The sequence below is a fragment of the Pinus tabuliformis genome, chromosome 2_1 (genome assembly GCF_031772625.1).
Source record: "Pinus tabuliformis cultivar Carrire ecotype Pingquan chromosome 2_1, CPIR1, whole genome shotgun sequence".
NCBI classification, from domain to species: domain Eukaryota; kingdom Viridiplantae; phylum Streptophyta; class Pinopsida; order Pinales; family Pinaceae; genus Pinus; species Pinus tabuliformis.
Genome location: NC_142299.1, coordinates 815,955,516 through 815,978,534, shown reverse-complemented (window position 1 = coordinate 815,978,534; position 23,019 = coordinate 815,955,516). Strand labels below are relative to the sequence as shown.

Below are 23,019 nucleotides of genomic sequence, written 5' to 3'. Positions count from 1 at the left end.
GGTAGAACACCTGCATCATAATCGATGTGGGTTGTACACCCCAAGTACGCTCTCAACTTGTTGGCTAGACGGGTAGCGGTATTCCAACAAGCCCATATTATGGGTATGATGCCAACTAGGGAATACTCTGCAAAGGCCAAGATAAGGTGAGCTACTACTCCAACCTTTTGGGTAAAAAATAAGAGTGATACCCTATTGTACAAAGTTCCCTCAACCCCAAGAGCCCTGTATCTCAATTCCATGCCCTGGAAGCCAAAACAAGGGTGGAAGAGTTGGCTCAGTGTCCTCGATCAAGAATGCTCTCATCATACTCATATATGGTATTAGCTTGATTATTATGTAGCAATAGAAACATAATCATGTTCATGCAATTTATCAAATCAAATATCATATTAGAACATAAATAATCATATAAATCACAAAACGATACCATACTCATCCTCCTTGTCAAGGAGGTGCCAACCACAATCCTAAGCTTGTCTTGTATAGAAACACTGTCTCAATATATGAAGGTATCTCAGTCCCATTATATGCGAGATTTTATGCCAATCGGTTCCCTCTCTTTGTCATCATAATGCATTTATGTCATATCTAGATCCTGCTTAGATGACTCTCTAAGGAGCTTCTTCATCCTGCCTCACATCTAGTCATGTTAGTAACATGATACTCAACCTTGGTCGTGATATTAACCTCTCATCTAGAATATCATGGCAGATCTCATACTGAGGCAACATCCAAATGTGCTCATCAATAATAATCCCAAACATCATCAATACATCCATGCAGTCACATATCATAGGATGAATATCTTAGATAAAAAATTTGTCATCTTATGCAAGTATCTTGAAGGATGCTTGGTGGAAACTCTATGTAAGTGAAGTGGCTCAATCATGAACTCATTCAGTTTATATGCACATCGTATATGTATACGAATGGGTGTGCAAAATGGAATATCAATGCTTTAATCATCTGTTGGTTGCTAAGTAATAATATCTCTTCACAACATCCTAAAATGCAATCAGAGTGTCCAAGGATTTGTATTTTCACTTTCCAATACTTCTTCAATAGCTTCACAATATAGATTTTATTTTCCCAGCTTCGGAAATTTATTAATCATGCCATGATTTATTATTTAGAGCTTCAGAATCCATCTCCCACTTAATTTGGTCATCGAAGGCTCATTACCTATCAAGAGTATATCATTAGTATATAAAACAAAAACCAAAATCAAAGTCATACCTTAGAAAACTTTTGAAGTAGAGGTTTGGATCAACACATCATCCTGACTTCTATCGATAACTTTCAATGTGGAAATATCAATATTGAGGAGCCTTCCTCATATAGTGATCTCTACAAACATAATACTTTTCCAAATCAATATGCTCAAACTCACAATATTCTACAATCGAATCAGCGAAGTCAACTTATCAAAGTTTAGATGCAAGATCAAAACAAATATCAAAATCATCACATTATCACTGTATCAGATTCTTTATATTAGGTGATAAGTAGAGCTCTCATCAAGTCATGAATTCATCTATTATCATGTCAACATGTTGTCATTTATCAAATAATATTAATCCAAATTTCATCAAGTCATCATCATGATCATAATATAAGTCACTAGATGCAAATGCATACACCAAGAATAAATCATGCAGTTTCCATCCATTTATTGTGAGATTACTTTTGAATAAGAATTGTCAATACTTCAACCAATGTGCTAAGGAAGAGAAGGCCAATACAAAACCATTATCAAATACCAATATTAGTTACTAAATGTCATTATGCCCACATAGCATTGGCATCAAGGACAATCATCAGTCATCAGGACAAATCTCAAATTTTCTATCATAGTGAGATCAAGTCAAAGTTCTAAGTCATTATCAAACATCATGTCAAAACTCCAAACACTACTTATCTATATCAATCAGCCAAATCAAGTCAAATTCTTGCAGCAAAAACTTCAAACTCAATGACATATCTATATGCATGTCTTGGTCAACTGTAAACATAAGTTCAGAATATATATACATATTATAATAAAGATTCAAACTTTCCTACTCACAGATCTTTTTGTTGTATGCTCCACATCTATAGGACTAACATCTTTTAGGTGTACTTCTAATTTTCTGCACAAAGCTTTTTTTTTGTGTCCCATGGGAATAGTCGCACCCATAGGCCTTCCTTTGTGTAGTTGGGAGATCACAGTTGCATCCTTCAATATGTTATGCAAGCAACTATGGCCGAATCTGGCCATAACTATATTAGTACCTCGGTCGTACCCTTGAACTTTATTCCATGCGGCTCGGAGGCTATAGTCACACCTGTAATATTTCTTCCCTGTGACTAAGTCTTAGTGTAAGAGAAAACTCTCTCACCTCAGATTAAAACTTTGCTACAGATAAACAATGCCAGATATTTGATTATTCATGTCCATAAATCATACTTCAACAATATATATATATATATATATATATATATATATATATATATATAATGCAAATGACAATAAGAGAAGAAATCTTATGGATATATTCTCCCTCTGAATGGGAATCTACTTCGGTCATCTTCATTCATGCCATTAAGATGTCTATAATATTGTCATGCATCAACAGATCCATTAGATCATAAATTCATACCATATCTAATATTCATCATGGTTATATAAAGTTATCATTGTCTACTTCATCATGACTTCATGACATAAATATTTCATCAAGGGTTAGTGTCAATATATCTAATAGGAGTAGACTTCAAGAATCATGATCACAAGCATTACTTCTTTGTCACATAACTCAATACATTAAGTTAGGGAATTCAATTTTACCATATGCTATAATCACTAAGCATATCAAAACATAACCATGGTCAACAAAAGATCTTGAATATCAATCTCATTGTTATACTTCTATCATCATTGGTATCATGTTTTTTTTTCACAAACATAAATTTGTAGCATCAAGTTATCATCTAGTAGAGTGAAGGAGCTAGCCTTCTTCATGGGATCAATATAGAAAAAATGATATTTGTTAACCAAACATCAAGTATGCCACTATATCAAAGATCAACATTAAGTAGCCTCATAGAATCAAGAAGTTCATTATGTAAGAAGGTAAGATACTTGTCCAATATCAAGTGAACCATTTCATCATAAGAACCATGAATCCAAATAACTTTCATATGCATGCATAAACAATTTGAGAAGGAGACATTTTCATCATACCTTAGGGATTTCCTTGCCATCCAATATTACAGATGAAACATATCATTCAAACAATGTACCATGCATAGCTTGTATTATTCAAATAACTATGCACCCTTTTCATTTGACATAGGAAACTTGTATCACTTATTCATCTTTTCATCATGTGCCTCTTTGCCTTTTCCAACTATAGATTTTCTTTCATGCATCTCAAATGATCGTCAAGAAGGATCCTCTTATTGCATCTCATGAAGGAGGTTAGAAACATCTAGATACTTAAATGTACATGCAGGAAGTATATGTAATGATCAAAACAATAATATGATTTATAAGTATAGACAAAAGTAAAGACATAAAAGAGCATCATAAGTCAGGAAATACTTATCTTCAATTAGAGGTGATACTCTCCCTCTTGAGCCAACCTTCAAGAGCTATCACTGTCCATTGTCCACATAACAATGTTTCCTTCAATCGACGTTATCAACAACGAGGCCTACTAGAGACTCTCCCATATAGGGCTTCATAAAATTTGTCACAGGTGTTTGAGCATCGTCACATTTACCCTGCTAAGGTTTTTAGATTTCACATCTCAAATCTTTTCCATAAACCAAGGTTTCTTTCAAACCCTAACCTCATAATATCCCTAATACACAAATTTCATAAGGCTATCTTCAAACCCTAGAATTCTTTTAGGTCTCCTCCATCTTCTCTTACTTCCATCACATATGTCTCCATGGGGGTGATCTCCATGACTTTTCTTTAGCCCAGCTCTGATAACATGTTATTTTTTCATAGGGCTATATTGTTCTTTTCTTTGATAATTTCATTTCTTTATTAACACATTAAGTTCACCCAATAACCTAATAACAATATTCAGGTTTACATCATTATTCATCATCATATGAAACTACATAGAAAGAAAAATATAATCATCATCAATGTAGTGGAACAATATAAGAAAAACATTCACACATAGAGACATGCGGATTGGTCGTATACTAGGGAAAAACCCACGATGCGGAAAACCCTTTCAAATTATTCTTATTAGATTGTCACCAAATGATTCAGAAAAAGAGAGTGCAATGATCCATATATTCATCTATGAAACTAACCAGACAAAACAACTACAATATCCATAAATAAACGCAGCAAAGCTTATACCCAAAAATATGATTCTGAAATCTGTAATGAACTATCACTGTCTGTAGTCAATAGTTGAACCCTATGGTAACTTAGCGAAATATTCAAAAGACTGAGACACATTTTAGGCCCTGGTCGCATGGAAGAGGTGTCATGCAAGTGACTATGGCTTCCCAGTCAGTCCCTCAAGCTTGGAATGGTGGTCCACTTTGCTTTAGGGTTGACCTTATCAAATATGCACATGTGGGATTTTCTTCATAATTATATTTTCCCTTATCTGATTTGAGTGATTTTTAGGTCGATTTTGTCCTCTAGAAAAGAGGAATTCAATGCAATCATTATATCCATAAGTTGACATGTCCAAAGTGGAATTTGACCGCAGTTGCATATTTTTAACAAAATGGAAAATACCCAAACATGATGCATTTATTGAGTTTCTCATTCACGAGCAAGATAAGCTCATCAAGATGGGTTCATTAAGGTTTTCAGATGAAAATGCACTTGTCATGAATGAAAATGCAAATTCCAACTTGAAACCAAATCAACAATCTGAAGGCAAAGGAAAGGTAAAAGATTCAGATCCAAGAAAGGGAGGATAACCGAAACCTCCAGATGATTTTTCCAGCTCCAAGGGTAAGAAGGGAGAGAAAGGAAACTCCAAGTGCCCTTATTGTAAAAGAGGTTACTATCCCAAATCCCCTTGCATGCAAAATACTATTGATTTGATGGAAAAGACTCTTCAACAAAATAATCTCGGTCATCACATTCTAGAAAGTGCCAAGAAGAAGACGAAGGAAAAGCCATCAGAAACAAGGGGTAATGGTCATGCTTATATTTCCCATCATTCTACACCACAAGGATGGATCATCAATTCAGGAGCTTCGTATCATATGACTTATTCAAAGGAATCCTTTTCTTCTCTAGATGCATACTCTAGACCTCCCATTCTCATGGAGGACAATTCTGGAGTTGAAGCAACTGGACAAGGAAGAGTGCAATTTGAAGATGGAAGTTTTGAGAATGTCTTACATATTCCAAGGTTTTTTGGTCAGTGTATCAGATGACACACAATGATATGGAAATAAAAATTGAATTTACCCCAAATTCCATGAGAATCTATGATGTGAAAACCAACCTGAATATTTCATTTGGCAAGGTAAATAATCAATCTCATCTATATACATTTTCTAATTTTGTTACTTAGTCAGATTTCATTTTACTACTTACGCAAGAAAATGAATAAAGTAGGATTTGAGACGAGATATTTGGGCACTTGAATTTCATATACATGTAGCAACTTAGCAAGCAAGGGATGGTTAAAGGATTTCTAACCATTGAATTTTCAAATGGTGTTTGTCATGGATGTCCTCTTGGAAATAGTCCACAAGACAAGTTCGATAAGGGGCATGCATGGAGAGTCTATTCACCTTTGTAGCTTGTACAAAGGGATCTCATGGGTCCATTTCCAGCACCTACAATGAGCAAAGAAATATATATTTTTTCATTTATATATTATTACATGAGACTCACTTCGGTTTACTTCGTGAAACTCAAGTCTAAATTTTTTCAGCATCTAAATATTTTCAAAGCCCATCCAGAAAATCAGCCTAGGAAACACATCAAGATCCTTCGCACAAATAATGGGAAGCAATATGTCAGAAAAGATATCCATAATATTTGTAATGAAGTAGGAATAAAGTTTCAACATACAGTTCCTTACACTCTGCAACAACACAGGGTGGTCGAGAGGAAGAATAGATCTTTGAAAGAGATGGCTAATTGGATGTTTCATGCAAGATCTCTTCCCTCAAAATTGTGGTTTGAGGCTATCAATTATGCCTCATACATCTAGAATAGATCTCCTCATAAATATGTTATTGGAAAAACAATTTTTCAGGCTTGGACTAGCATGCAAAATGAAGTTAGTCATTTCCCCATTTTCGGATCTTGAGCATGGGCTCGCATTCCTACAGAGAAGAGAACGGATTTGGAATCTCAGAGAAAGGCATGCATGTTTTTTAGATATTCTGATGAAGTCAAAGGGTATATATTACTTGATATCAACATTGAAGAGCTCTTTATCATAAGGAGTGTAAATTTTGAAGAAGATTCTTTGCATACACCACTAGATGAACCTATTACAAAGTTGCCCTCACCACTAATTGATGAGTATGCAAATGATACTTCAAATCAAAATTTTTATCTAGATGAGCCTTTTTTTGCGACAATTTTTGGACCACTAGTTGTTGAACATCGAGAGAATACTTCCTCATGCAGTTCAGAAGATTCTCGACCACCTTCAGACAAAAATGATGCAACATGAGTGATCTCCTAGATAATCTTGCCACTATACCTCAGTTTGAGGAAGTTCCAAAAGCACTCTTAACTATGGAGCCATGCATGCCCATGCACACTTATATGATGCATGCATCTGATCCATAGGATTTTTCAGAAGTAGTTGGGCATCCTAAATGGGAAGAAACTATGGATGAGGAATACAACTCTCTCATTGAGAACTAGACTTGGGATCTAGTTCCACTACCTTCTAATCATAAACTTGTGACGTGGGAGTGCATTTACAGACCAATAAGGCGACAGATGGCCAAGTTAGTTGATATAAGGCATGGTTGGTGGGAAAAGGTTTTCAATAGGTAAATGGTGTTGACTATGATGAGACTTTTGCTCCAATGGAAAAAATGGATTCCATTTGGCTAGTTCTCTCCATTGTAACAAAAAGAGGATGGGAAGGGCATCATATGGATGTGAAGAATTCCTTTTTCCACGGTGATATAGAGGAGGAAACCTACATGGAGCAGCAGCAGGGATACATGCAAAATTCATCTTTGGTATGCAAGATAAATAAGTCTCTCTATGGCCTAAAGCAAGCACCTAGAGCATCGTATGCAAAGATGGATTCTTATCTGTTATATCAAAATTTTGTATGTTGCAAATTTGATTCCAATGTTTATTTTTTGAAGAAAATTGACTCCTTGTTGATCATAGTACTCTAGGTAGATAATATTTTGATAATAGGGAGTTAAGCTTCTGGCATTTCTAAGATGAAAACTGCATTGCATAAGTGTCTTTCTATGACAGATATGGGCTTGTTAAATTTCCTCCTTAGACTAGCCATCAATCAGAGTGGTTTTGGGATTACCATTTCTCAACCAAAGTATGCTAGAGATATTTTGGAACGATTTCACATGAGTGAATGCAAGCTAGTAGCCACAGCTTTCTTATTAGGGATAAAGCTTGAGAATGGAAAAGGCACACCATTGGTTGATTTCACATTGTATCGTTAGATTTTGGGGAGTCTTCTTTATCTCACTCACTGCTGTCCTGATCTCTCAAATGTTGTAGGAGCAGTTTCTAGATACATGCAGGAGCCACATTAGTTACACTCGAAAGTTGCAAAGCGCATCCTTCGATATGTATAGGGGACAATCACCTATGGGATTCATTATGCAACAATTTTTTCTTTTGATCTCATTGGGTTCACATATTCATATTGGGTTGGTGATAACGTTAATCACAAGTACACCTCTAGTTATGTACTTAGTGTTGAAGAATCTAGGGCAAGTGAAGTTAATGAGATTCTTCTAACATGATAACTACTTGTGATGTATTTTTAACTTTTCTTCTTCACACAATCTTATATTTCTCTTATTATAGAGTGTCTTCTTATATTCATCAAATAGTTACCAAAAACAAAGAGACAAGAACACAAGATGTTTGGCTTTCTGTTACGGCTAAAGCCTCTCACTCTTTGAGAAGAAAACCCACACAAAATTATTCTTATAGAGATTCCAATTGACAAATACCAAGAACATGACCCTTGACCTATTAGGACACTCCAAGACCAAGACACCAATCCTCTTCTTTGTCATTGTTGAGATCATCATCATTACTGTTGCTTCACCGAGGTGACCATTACTGTACCTTCATTGAGATATTCATCATAACAGTGAGATCATTACTGTTGCACCATAGCTCCATCTTCACTTAGATAATTGTTGAAATCTTACTGAGATAATCACCATTTCAATGACGTCTCTATACTACATGAGACTTGCATCGAGAAATGGATCATGACATTGTCTTCATTATGACCAAGATCGTGATTGCTATTTTATCGAGATCATGACTGTGTATCGAGATGTCGATATTGTACCTATGTCTAGAGAGAAAAGTCGAGTGTGTATGACTAAGAGTTCCTTGCACCAAGATCTTCATCACCAATTATGCAAAGACTCTTTGTGCTACCTTGGGATCCCAAATATCATCTTCATCACTAAAACTATGATTATGATTTCATCCTTCACCGAGATCAGTATCGTCAAACTACTACTGAGGACGAGACTGTGATTTCTTGAGACTCTAATTACCTTACACTAAGATTTGTGCGATCAAGGAGGAGATCCTAAAATTATTTACTATCATCACCACCAAGATTACAAAGGTATCCGAGATCCCGTACCCGTTCGAAGTTGCAGAGATACTTGTCAAAAGTTCTATCTTATTGTGATGACCCTAGCAACATATAAATAATAGTCAGCCTTGTATATAAGTCGACATGATATAGTGAAGTGTTGTGTCTCCTTTTTTCAAGCCAACGTGACTTATTTAGTTATTTAATTCATTTTTGCAAGCCGACATGATGAAGAGGATTGTGCTTGTCTTTTGGAGGGCTACTTGACATTGTTGGTGACTCAATTACATTTGATATACACCCAAGAAGGGTTCTTCAACATTTTCTTTGACTCTTTGACTTTCCTATAACACTTCACCACATGCTAGACCTATGTAATGAGAAAGAAACTCATTTTTACAATTTACGAAAATAATATTTCTTTTCTTTTACAAGTACAAAGATCAAAATTATATTTATGAAGATTGAACCTAGTTACAATTTCTTCAACACTCCCTCATAACTAGGGATGGTCATTCTCAATTTGAATAATTTCTCATAAGAAGAATCAGATTGGTAACCCATCTGTATGGCATCATAGTAACCAACATTGTTTCCACAACAAGTCCTTGACTGCCAACTCTATCTCTCATCAGATCAGAGAACAATATTGGCAAGACCAATAATTATATAAACCTTAATCATTGTCTCTCAACGTACATACCCACCCAGGTATTCACTGAGTATGACCTTATAGGACTATTCTTATCTTGGGTTCCCAACCATCAAAGAATATCAGTCGTCTTGCCTACTCTTGTCTTGGATTCCCTACACATCCTCAAAGAGCATCGAATGTCAGATGATTATCCAATACTCCATTCTTTCTTCCAAATTGAAGACAAGAATGTGTTTTCTATCTCTCCCTCTCAAGTGGGGAAGATATGCCCATTCCTTGAAGGAATGTACCTAGGCTCCATATGATTAGGAACTTGCCCAAGCTCCCTCTTAATCAGGGACTTGTCGGAGCACCTTCTTAGCTAGGGACTCTCCTATACATCAACAAATTCTTCTTTGTGGGTCCTTCATCTGCTTGATCAACTTCTCTCCTTGATGTCATAAAATTCAGTTGAGTTTCTTCCTTGTAGGGAAACATCCATCGATCACTTTCCTCCTTAGCTTTTCATGTCATTCCTTTCTTCATGGAAATTGGCCTTATTCATATCTAGAACCTTCATCATATGGCTACTTCTTCCTCATTATGTTTCTTTCAAGAGTTTCCATCCACACTACAAGAAAAAAGGACATTGGTGAGGGGCAAAAAATGTCACCATAAGCTCATTGGTGATGGTCAAAAGATCATTTGTCACCAAAAACTAAACGTCACCAAAGGTGGCGTCGCCAACAATATAAGTGTTGTAGTGACATACAAAGTCTGTCAGCACTAATGATTTATAATGACGGATAACGATCATCACCATTTCATATGAGCAATGGTGATGGACCATAGCCTCTGTCACCAAAAATTGAATGTCACCAAAGGTGGCATCGCCAAAAGTATAGGTTTTGTAGTGACATTCAAATTTCGTCACCAATAATTATTTATAATGACGGATAGTGACCGTCGCCATTGCATATGAGAAATGGTGACGGACCATACCCTCTGTCACCAAAAACTGAACATCACCAAAGGTGGCGTTGCCAAAAGTGTAGATGTTATGGTGACATTCAAAGTCCATCATGAATATTGATTATAATGATGGATAGTGACTGTCACTATTTCATATGAACAATAATGATTTATTGTGATGGATCTTTAATGGCCATCACTATTGGTGCATATATATGGTGATGCTCATTGACCGTCACGAAAAGCCGCATTTCTAGAAGTATAGGTGTTGTGGTGACATTCAATGTCCATCACGAATAATGACTATAATGACGGAAAATGATCGTCACCATTTCATAGCAACAACAAATATTTATGATTATGGACCTTTGAGGGTCGTCACTATTGATGTGTATATATGGTGGCATTCGTTGACCGTCACCATTTCATATTTTTGATGAGGGTCAAAAAATGTCACCAAAGCTCATTGGTGATGGTCAAAAGAGCCTCCGTTAGAAAAAATTGATCGTCGTCATTGCATATGGATCTCAGGGCACGATGGAATCGAACCATCAACCTCCTGCTTGTAAAGCAGGTGCTCTTCCATTAAGCTAGCACCCTTTAAAAAATATATTTTTTTAAATTAGACCTTGAAACTTCATAAATTGTAAATTCTACAACTTTCAATAAATTAATGTCTCAACAATATTTTACTAAACAAGAAAATCAACATCGAAGATGTAGGTACCTACCTAATGGTTATTGAAGTTATGAAAATTGGGTGGAGGGAAAAATAGTTATGTATAAGAGAATCAATCTGTTCAGTTGAATACTCAATTAGAAGTGAAACTTTGAAGACATTTATAACCTATAAATGACCTATAACTATCAAATACACCAAATATTGCAAAGGAAATGTCATAAATGGATATCATATGGAACAAGAGGAGGCAGGGACTTCGAACCCTTGTACATCTTGGCATGCCTTAGCACTTCGCACATCTTAGCTTGTTTGACATGTCTTTGAACTATCTGGCACATCTTAGCATTCCCTAGCATTCCCTAGCACACCATAGCAGTCATGACCTTACAACTAGCATTGCATTTTTCCATGACTTGGGAACCTTACATTCACTAGAACACCTTGGCATTCCCTAGTTGTCATGCCCTCTGTTATCCTCCATAATGTCCCAGGATTGATGGAGGTAACCACAAACCAAGCTTTTAGTTTGGTAGCTAGCCCTACCAGACTAGAGAGGGCTATCTGTATGAAATCATAGCCAAGAGATGACTGGAATGTAAAGGATTTTAGGCTAGATAACGTGGGTCAGGTGGGTTTTTGGAAAATTTAGGGACTTGGAACTATATCCACCGGTGTCTTGTCTGGCAGGGACTTTGTCAAGGAGGCAAGGACTTGGAATTCTATCTAGGATAAAGCACCTAACATGCATGACAGAAGCTCCCTATAATAGAGTGCCTCCTACCTAGAAGAGTGTCCCCTTCTCAAAATATAGAACCCTTCTCTACTATGCACTTTTCTTAAACATAAATCTGTGCATAAAATAGCACTAAGAAAAATATCTAAAATAGGAAATGTGAGCATCTAAGTCAAACGATAAAAGTATAATAAATATGGCTTTATATAAGTTTGAGAAACACTAGACAAGCATGCTTTCATACAACAACAATAATATTCCTAAAATCGTTGTGATTATTTCATCATTGTTATACCCTCACAACAAAACTGGAATCTATAGCATGTACCCCAAGGCTGTATGAATTTTCTGAAGGTGTAGATTGAAAGGATCTGCTCAGATGAAGTACTATTGAAGGAGAAACACCTTCAAAGCAATAGATAAATTCTATTGTGAATTCAACCCATTTGCACACAGAGCAAGGTTGCTACTGCGTATACTTCTCTGCTGAATGGAAACTATAATGTATTATAGTGTTGCTGAAGGAAAAACACCTTTAGTGCAACACAGATAAAACTCTAACAGATATTGTCACCATGGCCTCAGTTGTTGATGTTCTCATCAATATAGGTAACAACTTCGATAATTGAAAAACCAAAAGGTGAGATGCATAGATCATTTGAAATGACAGATTTGGGCATACTTTATTATTGTTTAGGAGTGTTCGTATAGAAAATGAAAGGTAACTTGTTGCATCTTTAAGTCACAGGCCAAGGATGCAAAGAAATACATAAAATATTAAATAGCATCGTATAAGTCGATTGTAGCTTATTTTGAAACAAGAATGGAATTATCCTTATGCGGGGTTCTAATCTAGTGGGTATAACTTTAAATAAGAAACTGATAGTTATGGGGTTGAAATTGTCTCACAATTCATGAAAAGTCCCAAATTTGTTCACTAGAAAGAAGTGGAGTGAGTCGTTAGGTTTATGGGAGGGAACACCCTATTTGCAGGAAGATAGCTTGAAATTAGTTAGGTATATTATTTCTCATCTTCTTGTATGTGTGTGCTTTGAAAAGATAACCACATCCAAAGACTCAATAACAACTCTGGTAAAGTTTATATATGGGAAGCACTTCTGATAAAACCCATCGCTTAATGACAATTGATCGAGGAATATGTTGAAGGATTCAATATTTCACTCAGTCATAAAAAGGAAGTTGGGGTATTTGGCATCTTACCAACAAACTGACTCCAACCATAATGTGAAAGACAGGTTAACTGCGAAACCTCTTTCCCACTTTGTAGTATTGTTCCCTCTTGAATTCCAACAGGTATCTGGCTACTTAGATCCACAAAACTCGTTCCAGGTAAACTCTGCATGATACAATTGTGACGTGCAAGCTTGACACACACTCTAGTTTCCCTCTAAAAGAGGGTAAGTCAAAATATTATGACAATCTTAACTATAATTTGATCATACAATATTGAGGTATTGCATGGAATAAACAATATACTATCAATGCACTAATGAAGAACTCAAAATAAACGAATTTATTATTGCTACAATAGCGCCTCTTGAGATTCTTAGATAAAGCACCTAACCTGCATGGCAAAAGATTCCTTGAATAGAGTACCTCCTACCTAGAAGTGTGTCCCCTGCTGAAAATATAGAACCCTTCTCTACTGTGCACTTTTCTTAAAGATAAATCTGTGCATAAAATAGAACTAAGAAAAACACCTAAATTAAGAAAAGTGAGCATCTAAGTCAAACTATAAAAGCATACTAAATATGGTTGTATACAATATTGAGGTATTACATGGAATAAACAATATACTATCAATGCACTAATGAAGAACTCAAAATAAACGAATTTCTTATTGCTACAATAGCGCCTCTTGGGATTCTCGGATAAAGAACCTAACTTGCATGGAAAAAGCTTCCTAGAATAGAGTACCTCCTACCTAGAAGTGTGTCCCCTACTCAAAATATAGAACCCTTCTCTACTGTGCACTTTTCTTAAAGATAAATCTGTGCATAAAACAAAACTAAGAAAAACACCTAAATTAAGAAAAGTGAGAATCTAAGTCAAACTATAAAAGAATACTAAATATGCCTAAAATCGATGCACTTATTTCATCGCTGCTACAACCTCATAGGAAAACTATAATCTACAACATGTATCCCAAGGCTGCATGCATCTACTAAAGGTGTAGACCGAAAGTATCTACTAAGATGAAGTATTATTGAAGGAGAAACACCTTCAAAACAACAGATAGAGTCTAATGTGCATTCAACCCATCTGCACACAGGCCAAGGTTGCTATTAGGTACACTTCTCCCCTAAATGGAAACTACAGTGTATTGCTACTCTACTGAAGGAGAAACACCTTCAGAGAAACATAGATAAAACTATAACATATATTGTCACTGTGGTATCGTTGTAGAAGTTCTCATCAATATAGGTAACAACTTCGATAATTGAAAAACCAAAGGTTGCGCTACATAGATCATTTGAAATGATAGATTTGGGAATACTTCATTATTTTTTAGGAGTGTTAGTATAGAAAATGCAAGGTAGGCTGTTGTATCTTTATATCATAGACCAACGGTGCGAATAAATACAGAAAAGATTAAATAGCATGGTAAAAGTCGATTGCAGTGTCTTTCAAAACAATAATGGACTTCTCCTTGTGTAGATTCTAATCTATTGGGTATAGATTTAAATAAGAAATTTATAGTTATGGGGTTGGAATTGTCTCACGATTCATGGCAAGTCCCAAAGTTGTTCACTAGAAAGAAGTAGATTGAGTCATCAGGTTTATGAATGGGAACACTTTATTCATAGGTATATAAATTCCAATTAGCCAGGCATATTATTTCTCCTCTTCTTGTACGTGTGTGCTTTGAAAAGATAACCACCTCCAAAGACTCAAGAACAACTCTAATAAAGTTTATAGGTGTGCAGCAAATTTTGAGAAACCCCATCACTTAATGACAATTGAGCAAGGAATATGTCAAAGGACTCAATCTTGCACTCATTCATAAAAAGGAAGTTGGGGTATCTAGCATCTTGCCAACAAACCGACTCCAACCATAATGTGAAATCCAAGCTAATTGTGAAACCTCTTTCCCACTTTGTTGTATTATTTCCTCTTGAATTCCAACAGGTATCTTGCTTCTTAGATGCACAAAAATTGTCCCAGGTAAACTTTGCATGATACAGGTAAACTTTGCCTGATACAATTGTGATGTGCAAGCTTGACACACACTTTGTTTCCCTCTAAAAGAGGGTAAGTCAAAATATTATAACAATCTTAACTATAATTTGATCATAGAATGTTGAGGTATTGTATGGAATAAACAATATACTATCAATGCACTAATGAAGAACCCATAATAAACGAATTTCTTGTTTCTATAATAGCGCCACTCTTGGGATTCTCCAAGGAGCCACTAATTTATATACATTTGGAATCTTTACTTGGTCTGCAGAAAGATTAAGCAATGGTAGTGATCACTTTTTTCCCTCCCATGGAAGGTCTATACAGAGTCAGCGATAAATTGATTTAAAAGTGTGGTATATGCCTGAAAAATAGGAGCCTGACTCTTCAACTCTAATTTAGTGGCAAGGAAATATTCAACTGTAAATGCTTGATCTTCTACAGTGTAAATTTCTAGACAAATGGTTAGCGTAAATCTGTCCATTATCCACATATCCAAAAAAAACCATGTATGTCTGGACTCTATTTATGTTTAAGATAGGGGAGATCACATAAATAATCCATTATCAAAAGAAAAAGTTAAAGCACAACATTTCATGGAGAATTTTTTTAAAATTTTATTACATACCTTAGAAAGTTTGAAAGGGCATAACTGAAGCTTTCCTCTCCTTCCACACTTCATTAAATATGCCCCTTTTCCAATGCAGATGCAGCCTGCAAAATCACAATCAATAAATAGAATATAGAAAGTAAGTTTAATGAATTAAAGTAGCTTTGTTATACCTCAAGCAAATGGACTATGAGAAATTGGATTCATTCTCTACAAAAGATGATATAGCAAGATCCAATTACATTTTTACTGAAACAAAGGTAAATTGGATTCATGCTCTGTAATAGATGATATAATGAGATCCAATGACATTTTCAACTCAAACAAAGGTAAGTTGAGTAAGCTCAAGCTCCAAAATGATGGCACCCAACTTCTGAGTGGTAGTTATTGTATATATCTTACTAGAGGCTATAACATAAAGATATTTGTTATATGTAAAGATAAAAAAATGAAAGGAATGTGAAATTTTGACCATCAAGTATAAATTCCTTTCAAGGACTAGATCAAACCATAACATTGTTATCAAGATAATCAACTCACCCATTCTATTATGCTTCTAGTAGTTTCATGATAAAACTCAAACTTGATAAAGTTCAAACAGCATAAATTAACCAACAATATGTCTAAGGTTGGTTACCTAAGCATTATATCATACTAAATTACCTTTTACATCTAACATTGAAAATGCCTGTGAAAGAAATCAAGACAAATCAGTGATTATGATGGATGCACGTGATGAAATAAAATAAAAAGAGACCTTTCTTCCTGCTATTGATGAGACTTCTAGGGGATTCTTGGATGAATTTGATCTTGATCTGCTTTCTGAAATCAAAGAGACACTTTCTGGCTACTCTGATTTGACAGACAACAATCCTAATTCTTATGAAAATGAATATGGAAAGAAATAAGCATCGATGAACCTGGTATTGAAGAAGGTGTCTCAAAGTCTAATATGGATAGTATTTTAAATTTCTACAGCTAGCAGAGGGTTAAATCCTAGTTGGGTTCCCTAGAAAATTTTATTTTCTTTTTCTATAGTGTGACTGTGTTTTATTTATGTTCTATTCCACTACAAATTGGTAGAGATATTTTTTGTCTTCATGCAACAATTAGTTTCAGATTTTTTCATTCAAGAAGTGGCATAATTTCAAGGAAATTCTACACAAGGGACAATTAATCTATATTTTCACTTATATCTTTTTGCAAGTAAAATTCACAACTAAATTTTCATCCAAAGTGTTTAGGTTACTAGCAAGTGGTATCACAACATATCTCAACATTGCAAGGCATAAATCATACTATTTAATAAGGTTGAGACTTGAGATACAAAAATCTTCCCAAGTTATGCAAGCAAGAAAATTGTTGATTTTTAGTTCTAAATCTATGCAACTAGAACAAAATTGTGCCATTTTCAACACCCTCTAGTCAAAGTTATTCCTTGACTCATTCAACTCAATTAAGAATATGTCAATCGTGTTGATATCTCTTCTTCATTTCATGCTTCTAAGTTATATATTTATGCAACCTAATTTTCTGATCGGTTTCTGGGAAGACTCTATAGACATTTGTAGTAGAAAACAGAAGACTATTTTAGTACCTAGTGTTATAAAACTCTAATCTTGAAAAAGTATTTTGGGTTTTTTCCCTAAAAATATTTACAAAATTTCCAATCCCAAATCCATTTCAGGGAGAATTTTAGTCAGGGAGAAATTTAGTATTATTTTTGGAAAATTTGAATGCAACTAAAAGAAATTCTTCTTGTTTGCTCAAAAGATTCCAGCACCAAATATGAACTTAAGATTTGGAAATAATTAAATTTCACTTCGCTTTTCTAGGACCATATATGAATGAATTCACAAAACTTGAGATTTGTATTCTGGAAACACTTAAATTTCGCCTCATTTATTAGGATTGGAAGTTCATTTATTTAGTGGTACAAGAATCCTTGTATACTTACTTGACACAGTTCTTTGGTCACAACTAATGAAACTGAACTCCATCAATACATAACAGACAAGGTAGAATGTAAGATAGCATCTACTTTTCAACATATACTCTGACAAAAATAAATATCTATACAGTCATATAAGTTGTTAGCACACCAGAGAAGGAATTAAAAACCAAAATAAAAAATAGGAACAGGCTTGGATTGTTATGGTTACTCTAACAAAATTTTAAATAGGATCAATATGTTAATATGGAAAATAGTGTAGTTGATTATGATTTATTGAGCCCAAGGGGTTAGCCCAACTGAATGTCATTAATGTTACTGGGTATTTGGCTAGTTCTATGTTGGCAGGTGCCCTGTTTGAAATCCCTTGGGTGAGGTACACTAGTCAATGCCAATGGGTTTACTAGGGATTCCATCCATGAATGTGGGGAAACATCCATTTGGATTCCCCAGAGAGATTTTCTTGGAAAGAATAAAAAGAGGATTCCCTAAAGAGAAATTTTGAGATGCATAGAGTGTACACCCAGTAAAGTCAACTCTATAGAGACAAACCATAAAAGAAGGAAAAATACATATGCTTTTACCTATGTTCCCTTGTTTTCCCTCCCGCCCTGTGAAAAGGGAAAATATGTTACTCTTAAACTTAAAAGAAAGGATGAAAAATAGTGAATTTTGAACCAATCCTCCTTGTGTGGAAAAAGACTAAAAGTGGGGTGGAAATGTAGTGAGATTAGAAATGAAACATACTTGGGCACCATTAATCGATTGAAGAGGTAAAACCTTAATTCACAACTCTCTTCAATCTCGTTTTCCCTCCCGCCCTATGAAAAGTGAAAATATGCTACTAGTAAACTTAAAAGTAAGGATGAAAAAAATAGTGAATTTTGAACTAGAGATTTGAGGTGTGTGTACTCCTCCTTGTGTGGAAGAAGACTAAAAGTGGGGTGTAAATGCAGCGAGGTTAGAAATGAAACATACCTTGGTGCCATTAATGGATTGAAGATCCAATGGTGGGGGATCTGAGGTGTGTGTACTCCTCCCTATGTGGAAGAAGACTAAAAGTGGGGTGGAAATGCAGCAAGGTTAGAAATGAAACATACCTGGGCACCATTAATGGATTGAAGATCCAATGGTGGGGTTCGATATCAATTTGCTACTAGTAAAACCTTAATTCACAACACTTTTAAATCTCGCTTTCCCTCCCACCATGTGAAAAGTGATAATATGCTACTCTTAAAATTAAAAGAAATGATGAAAAAAATAGTGAATTTTGAACAAGTCCTCCTTGTGTGGAAGAAGACTAAAAGTGGGGTGGAAATGCAGCCAGGTTAGAAATGAAACATACCTGGGCGCCATTAATGGATTGAAGATCTAATGGTGGGGTTTGATATTAGTCTGCTACTGGTAAAACCTTAATTCACAACTCTCTTCAATCTCATTTTCCTTCCCGCCCCGTGAAAAGTGAAAATATGCTACTCGTAAACTTAAAAGCAAGGATGAAAAAAATAGTGAATTTTGAACCAAAGATTTGAGGTGTGTGTACTCCTCCCTGTGTGGAATAAGACTAAAAGTGGGGTGTAAATGCAACAAGGTTAGAAATGAAACATACCTGAGTGCCATTAATGTATTGAAGATCTAATGGTGGGGTTCGATATCAATCTGCTACTGGTAAAACCTTAATTCACAACTCTCTTCAATCTCATTTTCCCTCCCGCCCTATGAAAAGTGAAAATATGCTACTAGTTTTCCCTCCCTCCACCTTATGAAAAGTGAAAATTTAATTCACAACTCTCTTCAATCTCCTTTTCCCTCTCGCCCGTGAAAAGTGAAAATATCTACTAGTTTTCCCTATGCCCTATGAAAAGTGAAAATATACTACTTGTTTTAGAAAGTAAATGAAGATTGGAATTAGGAGGGCTTTGTTACATCAAAATTAAGGCTGAATTTTTTCAAAAATGTTAAAATTTCCCTCCCTAAAGAACAATAATTACAATATTTATAGAGTATAGAGTAGATGTGTAAGTGTAATGTAAGTATGTAAACAATTCTAAATATGGGCTTAGTTAAATAATAATAGTAATAATATTAATAAAATTAAAAAGTATGGGGATGACTGCAAAAATCTAAATTTTGGCTCAATTAATAATAAAAATAATAAAATTCAATTTGTTATATTTTGATTTTGTTATTAACTTGTGAATAGGTTTTCTTACAATACCATGAGCCAATACCATGGCTTATCAATACCTCAAGCCCAAAAACCATAACTTATTTCACAACCAAAATATTTTATAACAATATGACAAGATTGTTAACCATGGATATTCACCCCCCACTTTATAGTGGATATTATTAACTTGTAAAAAATTGGTTTTGTTATAATACCATGGGCCAATACTATGGCTTATGAATACCACATGCTCTAAAAACATAACTTATTTCACAATCAAAATATTTATAACAATATGAAAATATTCTTAACCACGGATATTCATTCTCACTTTACCATGGATATTATTAACTTGGAAATAGATCTTATTACAATACCATGAGCCAATACCATGGCTTATCAGTATCACATGCCCAAAAAACATAACTTATTTCAAAATCAAAATATTTTATAAGAATATGATAGGATTCTTAATCATGGATATTCACCCCCGCTTTGTCATTGATATTATGAACTTGTGAATACACTTCTTTACAATAGCATGGGCTAATATCATGGCTTATCAATACCACATCCCAAAAAATCATATCTTATTCACAATCTAAATATTTTATAATAATATGACAATATTCTTAACCATCGATATTCACCCCCACTTTACCATGGATATTATTAACTTGTAAATAGGCTTTGTTACAATACCATGGGCCAATATCATGCCTTATCAATACCACATGCCCAAAAACCATAACTTATTTCACAATAAAAATATTTTAATTTAATTTAATTTTATAACATTTTTTATTTGAAGCTAATAGGAAAAGGGTTGTAATTAGTTTTGAGATATATATAAACCCTCTATCCTCACGACTACTAAAATTATTCCCATATAAATTAAATTAAGGTTTTAATAAAATTAAAAATGAGAATACTTTTGTATTTAAAGATGTGAAATTTATATAATACAAATATTAGTAAGAACCAACATAGATTTATCTTAACTAAGGATCCAAGTGATGATAGCAAGAAAAGTGAAGGGAAGAGAGAGGGAGTGAGATAGTGACAAAGATGGAGAGAGAGAGAGAGAGAGAGAGTGATGGGGGGAGACAGAGAGAAGGAGGTAGGAAGAGAGAGAGGGGAGAGAGAGAAGAAGAGAGTGGGGGAGAGATATGGAGTTAGAGGGGGAGAGAGAGATATGGAGTTGGAGGGGGAGAGAGAGGGAGGAAAGAACTAAGGCATAGGGAGATAGAGGTGGAGAGAGAGGGAGGAAATAACTAAGGCATAGGGAGAGAGAGCTGGAGAGAGAGAGAGGGAGAGAAGAGAGGAGGGGAGAGAGAGAATAGGTGGGGATAAAGATAGGAAGAGAAGGGAAAGAGAGAGCGAGGGAGGCACAAAGATGGAGGGGGGAGAGAGAGCGAGGGAGATGTGGGGGGGAGGGGACAGAGGGAGGTGAGATAGAAAGGGAGAGAGAGGAACAAGAGAGAGGAGAGATAGATGAAGTTAGAGGGGGAGATAGAGGGAAGGAAGAAGAAAGACATAGAGTGAGAAAGGTAGAGAGAGAGAGAGGGAGTGACAATGGAGCCATGGAGAGAGGAGAGATAGAGGGAAGAGAGAGAGGCAGAGAGGAAGAGGGAGGGAGAGAGAGATAGATATGGAGAGAGAGTGTGTATGTTTGGGGGTCAGATAGAGAGAGGGAATAAGAAAGAGACACATAGATAAAAATATAGATATCATATAATATTATATAACCAACCTAGATCCATCTTAACCTAGATCAACCAAGAACCAAAAAAGAGGTTTGCACATCGAGAGATTGGATCCCTCTCGATGCTTGATAGATCCGGGTTAAGATGGATCTAGGTTGGCTTAATAAGTTTGTAGTTGTATTTGATAAACTAACACTTTTTTTTATGGTTGTGTTTGAAAACAATTTTTCCATATTTGGTGTATTTATCATAATAATAATCTAATTTTAATTTAATTTTAAGCTTACCTTTTCTATGCAATGATTTTTTTGTTAGTTTATAGAGATATACATGTCATACTTTTGGAATTTGAAAAGGAAACACGTGCTCTTAACTTGGTTGTATTGAAAACATTTAAGTGTAAGAAAGAAACATGCCCTCTTAACTTGGTTGTATTAAAAACATAAGTGTTCTTGTATACTAGGTGGGTGCAAACAAGAGAGAGTATATGGTAAGAGGATTAAATAGTTAAAAAACAAATGTTAGTTAAGGAGAAAGTTACAAAAATCTAACAAATAGGCTAGGGTTGGGATATTACTGTTTTGGGACATCTAAAGTTGAAGGTACATTTTATGGAGGTGTAGTCTAAGCCCTTGGGCATAGGGCACATATTATGGGTATCTTGGACTTTTGGTGTGTGTTAGTGGTGTCAACTAGTGGTGGAGTTTCCAACTAATGAGTAGGCAAAGTTTTTCATTTACAAGGTTGGCATCAATCAAGTATTCTCCCTCTCTACCCAACTCTAAGATGAAGAGTGTACATAATGGACTTATTATTGTAAGAAATTGCAAATATTTGATTATCTTTAAGTTCAAGGGCTTGAATTGGTTCCCTCAACCTACAAATATTTAAAGGAACTATGTGTTTTTATATTAAACCCTTGTGGTCAAGGAGCTGCAAAAGAGGAAGGCCTTATGGCTATTTTTAAGGGGTTGTAATGACCCTCGTCTTGTGGTAAATATGTAGATATGATGCTAATGGTCCTAATCTTAGTACATTCATGTATATAATGTAAATATTTTTCTATCACCTTGCATTGTATAAATATGATAAATATTTTGCGGTTACGCTGATGTACATGTTGAAGTTCCACTTACATGATTATTGGAAACACTTCTCAGTTATCCTTGTGTACATGGGGAAGATCATAATTACTCTATGCCATAAAAACACCTAGTAATATTTTCACACTGAACACTATATAATAAACTTAACCCTAATATCTTAGTGAAGAACAAGTAACTAGCTAGACTCTGGAAGGGTTTTTGGATTGACTGTCACTGAAACTCATTGCAGTTAAGTGTGCCAATGTGTGGTGAGTGTTAGTGAGTGCTAGGGAAACACAAGGGAGAACTAGGTCAAAATGCATGGAAATGAATGAATAAGAGTGTGTGACAGGGAGTGTTAATGAGTTCCAGGTGTGGTAAGAGGGGAGTGACATGGTATGCTAAGCAGCATTAAGTCAGAGTGCCAGAGCGACATGCAGCCAATATGTGTTAGGTGCTAAGGTGTGCCAAATAGTGCTAGGAAGTGTTAGGGAGCGT

The 23,019-nt window shown here is 35.2% G+C and overlaps 1 non-coding gene and 1 pseudogene across 1 annotated transcript; one reads left to right on the top strand and one right to left on the bottom strand.

Moving 5' to 3' along the window:
• The first annotated feature begins 7,041 nt into the window (after nt 1-7,041).
• Nucleotides 7,042-23,019, top strand: part of LOC149203116 (oxoglutarate-dependent flavonoid 7-O-demethylase 1-like) — a 51,256-nt pseudogene continuing 35,278 nt past the window's right edge.
• Nucleotides 10,909-10,980, bottom strand: TRNAV-UAC (transfer RNA valine (anticodon UAC)). Its single transcript has one exon. It is a non-coding gene; the product is annotated as a tRNA-Val (tRNA).